Genomic DNA, 9,123 nt, shown 5'->3' on the forward strand with positions numbered 1-9,123 from the left:
GGGGGGGGGGGGGGGGGGGGGGGGAATCACATACAGGGCCCCTGTCTCATTTCTATGGCAACCTGAAGGCTATTATCGTACCTTGCCATTCATTATGAAAGGACTTCAGTTGACAGGGAGCAAGACGGGGTGGGGAGAGGGGAGGACAGTGCGGTGCATTTTCCCTGCTCACAGCTGCAAAACAGAAGGAATAGAAATGAATGAGTGAAAGAAAAACGCCACTATGCAGTGTAGTGCAGGAGAGTCCATTGATACAGTATAGCACTTTATTAATGCAAGGGGTTTTCTGTTTTGACTGCATGTTAAACCTACAGTTGGGCAGTATTTTGTGGCTCGTACTTTTAATTTAACGTGTGCTTCACGGTTATTGGGAAATAAGAGCATCCTGGCCCACTGTCTGCTAATGAAGACAGTCAAAAGCTCCAGAACAAGAAACTGGACCTTGATTTGATGTAAATGTAGATGTAAATAAATGTACTTGCCCCACAGCTACAGATATACAGTACAATACAGTAAATGTGCAGTTAATTCAGAACTCAAACAGGCAGTTTTTCCTGTTACTATTATGTTAAATTCAGTGGTGGAATGTACATTTACTCAAGTACTGTACTTAAGTTCAAATCTGAGATATTCATCCTTGGGTATTTTCATTTCGATACTTCTACTCCACTACATCACAGAGGCAAATACTGTACGTTTCACTCTGCTACATTTGTCTGACAGCTTTAATGACTAGTTACTTTTCAGATTACAATTTTTCATGCCTTACCTGTGCAGTGAAAACCATGTATCTCCAAATTTGGTGATTTTGAGTTTGAATTTTAAAATGTAACATACACATTAATGCACTGGTAATATTAATCCAAATACTTAATATATAATAGTAAAGGAGTGAGAGGGACCATCTTTCATGAGTAAAAGTGAAAAAAGTCAGATTTGGTACTTACTTAATAGCATTTGTTTTGATACGTGCCGATAATACTTACTTTTACTTAAGCAAGCTTTTGAATGCAGAACTTTTACTTGTAGTGGAGTATTTTCACAGTGTGGTATTGCTACTTTTACTCAAGTAAAGGATTTGAAAATCTGAAATATTAAAGACAAACACCAGTGTCCACTAATCATCAAAGCAGTTCGGTTTAATCCCTCCAAGAACATTTTGCCATAATTTATGACTGATTATAGTGTGAGTGAGTTGACTGACCATGATTAAAACATGTTTATTAGATAACCAACTTAAACATGAAAACAGGACAAGACAGATGAGGAAATCTTGAAATCTGGTTTTGTTGTTTTGTTTTCCATTTTCTGGCCTGAATGGATTAAGCGAATCAACAGATGATACATGGACCAGTTTGGTTGGGTAAATGGGCTACATTTGCCTTCAACTCTTGAGATCACGGTTAAAGTAGAAGGATTTCTGGTGGAAAGTTTTGTTGAAATTTGAACCACAGGCCTAAATACTTATATAGTAAAGGTAGTAAATGTAGCTCAATATTCTATGTTTGTGAGGACGTTGTTTAATATAATCCATTAATTCATAGTGGAGGAACAAATAGCCGGTACAGTAATGTCTCTACAAAAACTTATGACATCTTAATTGGTGCTAATAAAACTAACTGAACATACACAAGAAGCTCACCTGGCATAAAAATGCATGCAATTTAGAGCATCTCTTAATGACTCTGTAAGTTGTGAGGGTGGTTATACCTTTCAGAGCCTGCAGTAGTGCTGCTGTTGCTAACAGCGTGAGAAGAGTGAGCAGGGTTAGTGTGACAGTGCATTAGCAGCTAGAGTCCATTCTCTGCGTCCCCAGAGAGACCAGAGCGGGCATATTAACATTCTCCTCAGAAGGGCCACAGGATCTGCCTTCATTGCCGTCTGAATCCAAACAAAAGAGGGTGTGTGTGTGTGTGTGTGTGTGTGTGTGTGTGTGCGCGCGCGCGCGCGCGTGTGTGCGTGCATGCATGCACGAGGCACAGAGACAGGCTGGGGGTGTGTGTAACTGTGTGTAACTGTGTGTAAGACGAGGAGTAAAAAGCACGGAGAAGGAGCGAGAGAAAAGGGCTACAGTACGAGGAGGAGATGAGTTTCAGTACGTATGTACGTGTGTATATGTGCGTAACTCACGCATACTGTAACCACCGGGCGCAAAATCAAAAATCTAACTTTTGTAAGAATTCAGCAGTAGAATGATTTTCCTGTCACTCTTCTTGGCTGAAAACCATGTTTGTCAAAGGAAAACTTTCAGGAAAAACGGCCTTATTTTTCCCATGATCCTCAGCTTGTACGGCTGGCTTTGAAGAGATGGCGGCTCCCATGGAGGCACGTGTAACGCATGAATAAGTCAAAAACAAAAAAATCACAATCCGACTCCAGATCTTCTGGCTCAACAGTAGTGATATTATATCTTTAATTTCAGCTTTTGACCACTCATTGTGATCACACCCTTGTCAACCTTCTCTGACTCTGCTAAGGTTTAGTTTTGCTTCATGACAAACAGGATTAGTTGCTATGCAAACTGTAACCTGGGAATTCATGAGCAACTCCTCTTACTTACTTACTCATGTACTGTTTCTATTTTTATTTATGCACTTCTGTTTATGTGACTTTCTTTGAAGACTGTTTTTCAAACCGAGCACATGTATTGGTTCTATAAAAACCATAATACGTGAGGGCAGATCCTGTGGCCCTTAAATGTGATTATACAGTAGATACCTCTGCTGGTGCCTGGCTGCACCACTGTCATACCAGCCACTGCAGACAATTGACTTCCTATGCATAACTCAAACATCTGGCCTTCATCACCGACTGCCTTAAATCTTTCTACATTCCATGTGCAAACTGCACCGTGTCATGCAACCTATGTCCCCTCTGCTGCCGTGAAGGTAATTTGCGACACCCTTATTTGTGACTGTAAATTACCGTAATGCAGCTTGCTAACACTTGCAGCAAGAGTAAGGACAGCAGCTACTAATCAATTTGATAATCGATAGCCTGCTGAACTTAATGTGATTTATTCATACTGCTGGAACCAGTCAGATAGCTGATCAGAGTGTGATTATAGGTTAATCTCCCATGTTGCACCTGCTCTGCTTCATAATAAAATCTTTGTTTTGATTGATTAGCTTTATTATCCACAAGGAGAAAGCCATATGCAGTATGGGATTAAACCAGAAACTGCACAACCTTTCACATAAACGTGACAATATACAGGTAAAACAATACAGCAATTAACAAAATAAAACAACAATAACTTGCAGTACTTTCAGCCTGAAATCAAATGTTGTTGGTCAGCGGAGTTCAGTTTCCTTTCCATTAAGGAAACAAGACTACAGTAATGCTAGCGGCTCTGTGAGTCTGTACTTACAATAGGCACAGCAGTGCTTTGAGACATATGCTAACACCAGCATGCTATCATGCTGACAATGACAATGCTGGAAATAATGTTTACCATGTTAACCACCTTAGTTTAGCTTGTTAGCATGCTAACTTGTGCTGATTAGCACTCAACAGAAAGTACAGCTGAGGCTGACGTCATTAGCTTTATGTGTGTAAACCTAAGTATTGGACAAACTGGAATTTTGACCTGAAGACAATCATTAGATAAATCATTATCTAGATAAAAAGTTTTCATGGCAATCCATTCAGTAGATGTTGAGACATTTACCTTAAAACTGCAAATGTCAACCTCATGGTGGCTTTGAAAGAAAAATCAGGGGGTCACTTAAGTCGTAAGGATATATCGTCAGGGAACCGTTAATGTCTGTACAAAATTCTTCGCCAAACCAGCTGATAGATGTGGAGAAATTTCACTGGGTAAGTGTATGTTTTACCTGCTGGTGGTATTGGGGTAAAAGTTAGGGGAACACCAAAGTCATTAGGATTCATCCTCTGGGCACCATGGATAACTGTAAAAAAGTTGAGAAAGTAGTTGAGATATTTCAGTCTGGACCAAAGTAGTGGACCGACTGACCAACAGACTGACATTGTCATCCCTGAAAACAGCTGACGTGAAAATAATGGCACTCTCTGCCCATTATGACACACTCTGAACAGCAGGGAGTTGACAAAAACAGCAACATTTTACAATACAGTTTAAAGCAATCAAAAGCTGAAGCCTGACAATATAGATTTGTGAATTTGAAAATGTTAAATTTTTGTTGACTGTGACAATTAAATTTTGAGGCCCTAAATTGCAGCGTTGCTGTTTTTGCCTGCGTTATACTATAAGGCTGTTATTTTTGTTTTGTTGTCTTCAGATTGTTAAACAGCATGTCTTACCATTGCTTGCTTTACTGTTATGTGTACTGCCTCAACAGCATGTCCAACATTATTTCAGTTGTCAGTAAAATATAACTGTATATCATCTATTAATAATGACAAATACTTGCTGATGGTAGCACAGAATAAGGGTTTAAACTGTAAGAACACCTTTTTCACAGGAATCATATAATTTGGGAGTTTCCAGAGCAAACATTTACATATATATACTAGGCATGTAGTCATTTCTTTCTGCTTTCTCTTGAACCACATCACATTCAGACTAAATATGACTAGTCGCTGTGATTGAACAGCTGTTTGATTGACTCACAGCCGTTGGGACAGAGGGCTGCCTCCACTGACCTGTCAAGGGGAACGTCAGATGAAAGCTGACAACATTTTAACCCTGAAGCAAGGCAGTCTTCAGCCTTCCATATACAGTATAACTGCAAAGCTATAGTGCATGTACAGGATGTTCACACGCACAAGTAAACAAATAAAACTGGCAACCTCGGATGTATGGATGTATTCTCGAGAGACAGCTTGTTTTCTTCATCCTCTTTATGAGTTCATTAGTATAGTTTCTTCTTGGCAGAGTGTCTGAGAGGATCGAAGATCTTCTGAACTCACTGCTGTATCACTACCACCTACGCACAGGTCAACACAGCAATACAGTTTCCATACTGTGAGCTGAAATATGCTTCCTGGATTTGTACTTTGCTTTAATAAATGTGTATTTCACACATATCTGATTCCGGAAAAAAAGAAAAGTACAATATACTGTGTAGTGCTTTTGTAGTATTACAAAAAAGTACAGTTAGAATTGAGAATGCATTTGTGTAATTTATGGCATTTGTCTATACAATCTAATTAGGTCCAGATTTGCTCTGTGAAAATATGGTGTTTACGAGTGAATGTGAGCATACAGACATATTATGATGGAAGTCTGCTCAGTGCACATATGGTGAAACAGAGGACTCTCTTACCACCACTCTCTCTCCCTCTCCAACACACACACACACACACACACAAAGATATATATATATATATATGTGCGTATGTGCTCAGCATACACTAGACTCTATAAACACAAATGCCTGCAGAATCAGGGATAGATGGTGATGCATATTTTTCTTTCAAAAAACAACAATTATCTCACAAAAAGGAGATAGCACTATTTTTACTACATGATTTGTAAATAAGTAAAATGGCCATTAGTTCACGCCTATTCGGCTAAGTCATGGTTTGGTTATTGTTATGTTTAATTGTGTTTGGTTATGGAAAGTTATTCTAGTTAAGAGTTAAGTTATTTTGGGGACATTCACAGTAAGGTTTTGATCACTGGTTTGCTAACTCAACCAGGTTGAGACCCAGAATCTCTATTTGAATATATCTTACCGATGACATGCTTTCCACTCTGTCACAATCATTCAGGTGTAATGCAACATGGAACAAAACAACAGCGGCAGGAGTGGGACGCTGGCAAACACTTGAGGCTGGGTTCGACGATTTGGTCTGAGTGCAGCAGAGGCAGGCAGACCAGCAGCACAAGCCGTAACAAGATGGCGGCGGTCTGCAGCAGAGAGTGTAGTGATCTCTGTCCAGGGAGAAAAGAGACAGAAAGCTGTAAGCGTAACCTGCTCAGGGCACCTAGGTGCCAAGTATTACAATGATTTGGAGTCAGTCCCTTCTACAGGGTGGGGCAGGCAGAGCGGAGCCAGTACCCACAGGAGCACTGATAGGTGAAGGGGGCGCGAGAACAATGGAATGGCTGCCTCCCAAACAGAGCTGCCGTACTGCAGTGATAAAGAAACAGGAAACGGGGTGGGGGGTGGGCGGGGGGTAGACACACCTGCTCCTGCTGCTGGAGCACGAGCAGCTACTGTAACAAGCAGCAGACAGAACACGACTGAGCCGGATTCAAACGTGAGTCCAGCCTCTCATCCAGCAATCAGAGGGCACCTCAGGACTCATGTGAGAGCATGAGTGAGATTACAGCACAGGGGAAGAGCTGGGAATGACAGATGAAGGGAGACGTAAAGCTGACAAAACCATACTCTCCAACATATGCTGTGCCACTCACATAACAGATGTTTTTATTCATGCATTTAGACATGAAAAATAAAAATGTTACACCCAGTGTATGCAATAGAAAATCACTGATGGCTTCTCTGTGATTTACAGTATAACATTTATTTAGTGCATTCAAACATAATCTCAACTCCTGGACATGTTATCTGCTGTTATAGTGTTAAGTTTTCTGATCAAATTTTGAACAGATTTTAGAAAAGCTTTCATGAAACCTCTTTAAAGCTGTTTTTGATTAAATGACAGGGCCACACCTAACTGACAGCAATAAAGAACTCTACTTAAACTGTACAGGTATGAGGTAAATGTATCTAAATATCATATACTGTTAACGGAAATAGTAACAATCATGTAATGCAGTCTACTTTTTCCTTCATCCCTAAATATGGAAGCACAGCATCTGCTTCCTTACTGACAGAAGCTGCCCCCTATCATTTGCTTTGTTTCCATGTCAATCCATTTCTACCACTGCAGGTCCAGCGGTGTGCACTATACCTGCCTGTACAGAGTAATACTGTAAAAACATTCACACCAAGCAAAATGTCAGAGACACTAAAAGATCAGTAGTCTTGTCAGTGGTCGGCCATTTTACAAGCTGGAAGAAAATACTAGCAGAGGCTGGGGGAGAAGGTCTTAATAATGATAATTAAGTCATGTGCACACATGCAGAATGATAACACACTGCATACCTGGAAGTTAGTTGCTTTTATTTCCCCCCGCAATTACTTTTTTTGTCATATTATAGAATGACATTTGAAAACCAAACAGAAATCATACCTACAAATATTCAGTTTCTTGTTCCTTTCCTTCCTTACTGTCTGGATTCACTTTTTCTCTGCATGTTTCTGCTGAACAAAGCAAATACTGACTCCAAGACCTATCTGCTGAAGAAGCAGACCCCGCTGAACTGAGATGTCACATGACTTCATTTACATTTTACCACCAAATGCCTGAATGTCAAAATACAATGAATTTTGCACTCTGTGTATGTAAACACATGGGAGATAAGAAATGTTCAGATAATGTAATTATACTCCCTTTTTTCACCCATTCTCTGTAAGTTAGAAATCTCAAAGAGATTAAAAGATGGCATTACAATAATGCAGACAAACATTAAACCCGTGCATCTAAAACATCTCTAAAACATCCCTGATCTCAACAGGTCAGACATCCTACAGCAGTCAGATTCTACTGTACAAAATCATTTTTTGTCTATTGTTAAGCTCTGTTGCAGAATCAGGAGGTTTAGAGATGGTTTAAGATACCACATGCTTGTGTACGCTTAAAGAAATCTGACTTACATGCCACTGGAGTCATTCTGAGGCAACCTTTCTTACAACTGCATCCTTTCACAAAATAAACTGCAACCAGGCTGCAGAGAAAAACTCTATATGAAGTGCGTGGCAATGCGAATGAGTTGCAGATTCAAAGAAGTCATTGCTCATTAGAAGAGTTTGACCGCATGTAGTAAAAATGCCTATTTAATGAACCTCTAAAGTCCTTAAGCATGGGAGGATTGTACCCAAAATGGCAGCCGTTTCTTCAACCGTTCATCTGACTTGGCTAAAATGCCTTCAAATCAAAGCTGAAACTACAATCAAGAGTTCAAAGCTACCTGTCCTTCAACCATGTAATCACTGCATCATATCCCATCCAAACTAATGAAAGAATGAGGACAAAACATCAAACAGTATCACTGTTCAAACGCTGCCGAAGCTCTCTGAAAGACTGAGAGCGACTTCAGAGTGGCTGAAGAAAGAGAAGAAGAAGAAGAAGGAGAAGTGGAAGAAGAAGGAGAGGAAGAAGGAGAAGGAGACGCGTAAAGGGGTTACATCCTGTAGGTGTGGAGAAAGGGAGGGAAGAGCTGGAAATGAAGCTGTTAGCGACCAATTATAGAAACAGACGTTTGCCTCCAGACACATTTCGACACTCTGAACGGTAGTTTTAGGAGAACTGTGAGCACTGAGCCAACAGTCCTTGGCATGAAACGCTGAAGACCTGAAGTGGCCCCACATACAGCACTGCATCAAAATCCTGGACCGCATACTGTCTCACTTCTTCAACCCTCCAATAACATCTGTAAAACACAGTACACACTATATCAGCCTTTTTACTGTAATTTTGCATCTTACTCCCATGAGGGTGGCACCCTGCTGCACACAATTATCAGTATAATCTGTATCCTACAATTCTTTCAATTCAACCATGCCTTTCCCTATTCAGCATCCTCATTTCATGTGTAACAAACAAAGGCGAATGCAGAGGTAGGTGCACCAGGCAGAGAAAAAGAAAGATGAGAATTTTCATGAGGTCAAACACAAGTGTACTGAGCTTTCAGGGTCACGCTCTCAACAGTACTTTGTGCTGCTCTCAAGACATGAAGAGCCCGTACACAAGTTCAGTAGTGGAAATAGGAAGAGCCATGATGGATTTTTGTCTTTTGTGTATTATATAGTATAATACAGTATAGCCCTGAGTACCATTATATTCGAAATGGGATTTGCACTTTGCAGCCGAAGTGATATTATTAGTGCTACAATATTTTCCTGCTGCACATAAATGAATACATGTTCACTGATTGTTTCTGCAAATGTATGACTGTGTCTACACAGTATACAGTACATTGTCTACAGCTGTCTTTTACAGACTGAGTAAGGTTCTTTTGCTGTTTGTCTATGTGAGCATGTGTAACATTAGTCACTGTGGGTGTAACCTTAGTCACACATTCCTCATTCATTCACTGTACCTGTCGCTCCCCCCCCCCCCCCCTCA

At 40.3% G+C, this 9,123-nt stretch overlaps 2 long non-coding RNA genes across 3 annotated transcripts in view; one reads left to right on the top strand and one right to left on the bottom strand.

Moving 5' to 3' along the window:
* Nucleotides 1-9,123, bottom strand: part of LOC123963300 — a 78,206-nt gene that overhangs the window by 17,977 nt on the left and 51,106 nt on the right. The gene's annotated exons all lie outside the window — the stretch shown is intronic.
* On the top strand, nt 2,015-6,422 carry LOC123963302. The gene is made up of 2 exons (XR_006823153.1): nt 2,015-2,095; nt 5,698-6,422. It is a non-coding gene; the product is annotated as an uncharacterized LOC123963302 (long non-coding RNA).

This window comes from Micropterus dolomieu, linkage group LG23 (genome assembly GCF_021292245.1).
Source record: "Micropterus dolomieu isolate WLL.071019.BEF.003 ecotype Adirondacks linkage group LG23, ASM2129224v1, whole genome shotgun sequence".
Taxonomy (NCBI): domain Eukaryota; kingdom Metazoa; phylum Chordata; class Actinopteri; order Centrarchiformes; family Centrarchidae; genus Micropterus; species Micropterus dolomieu.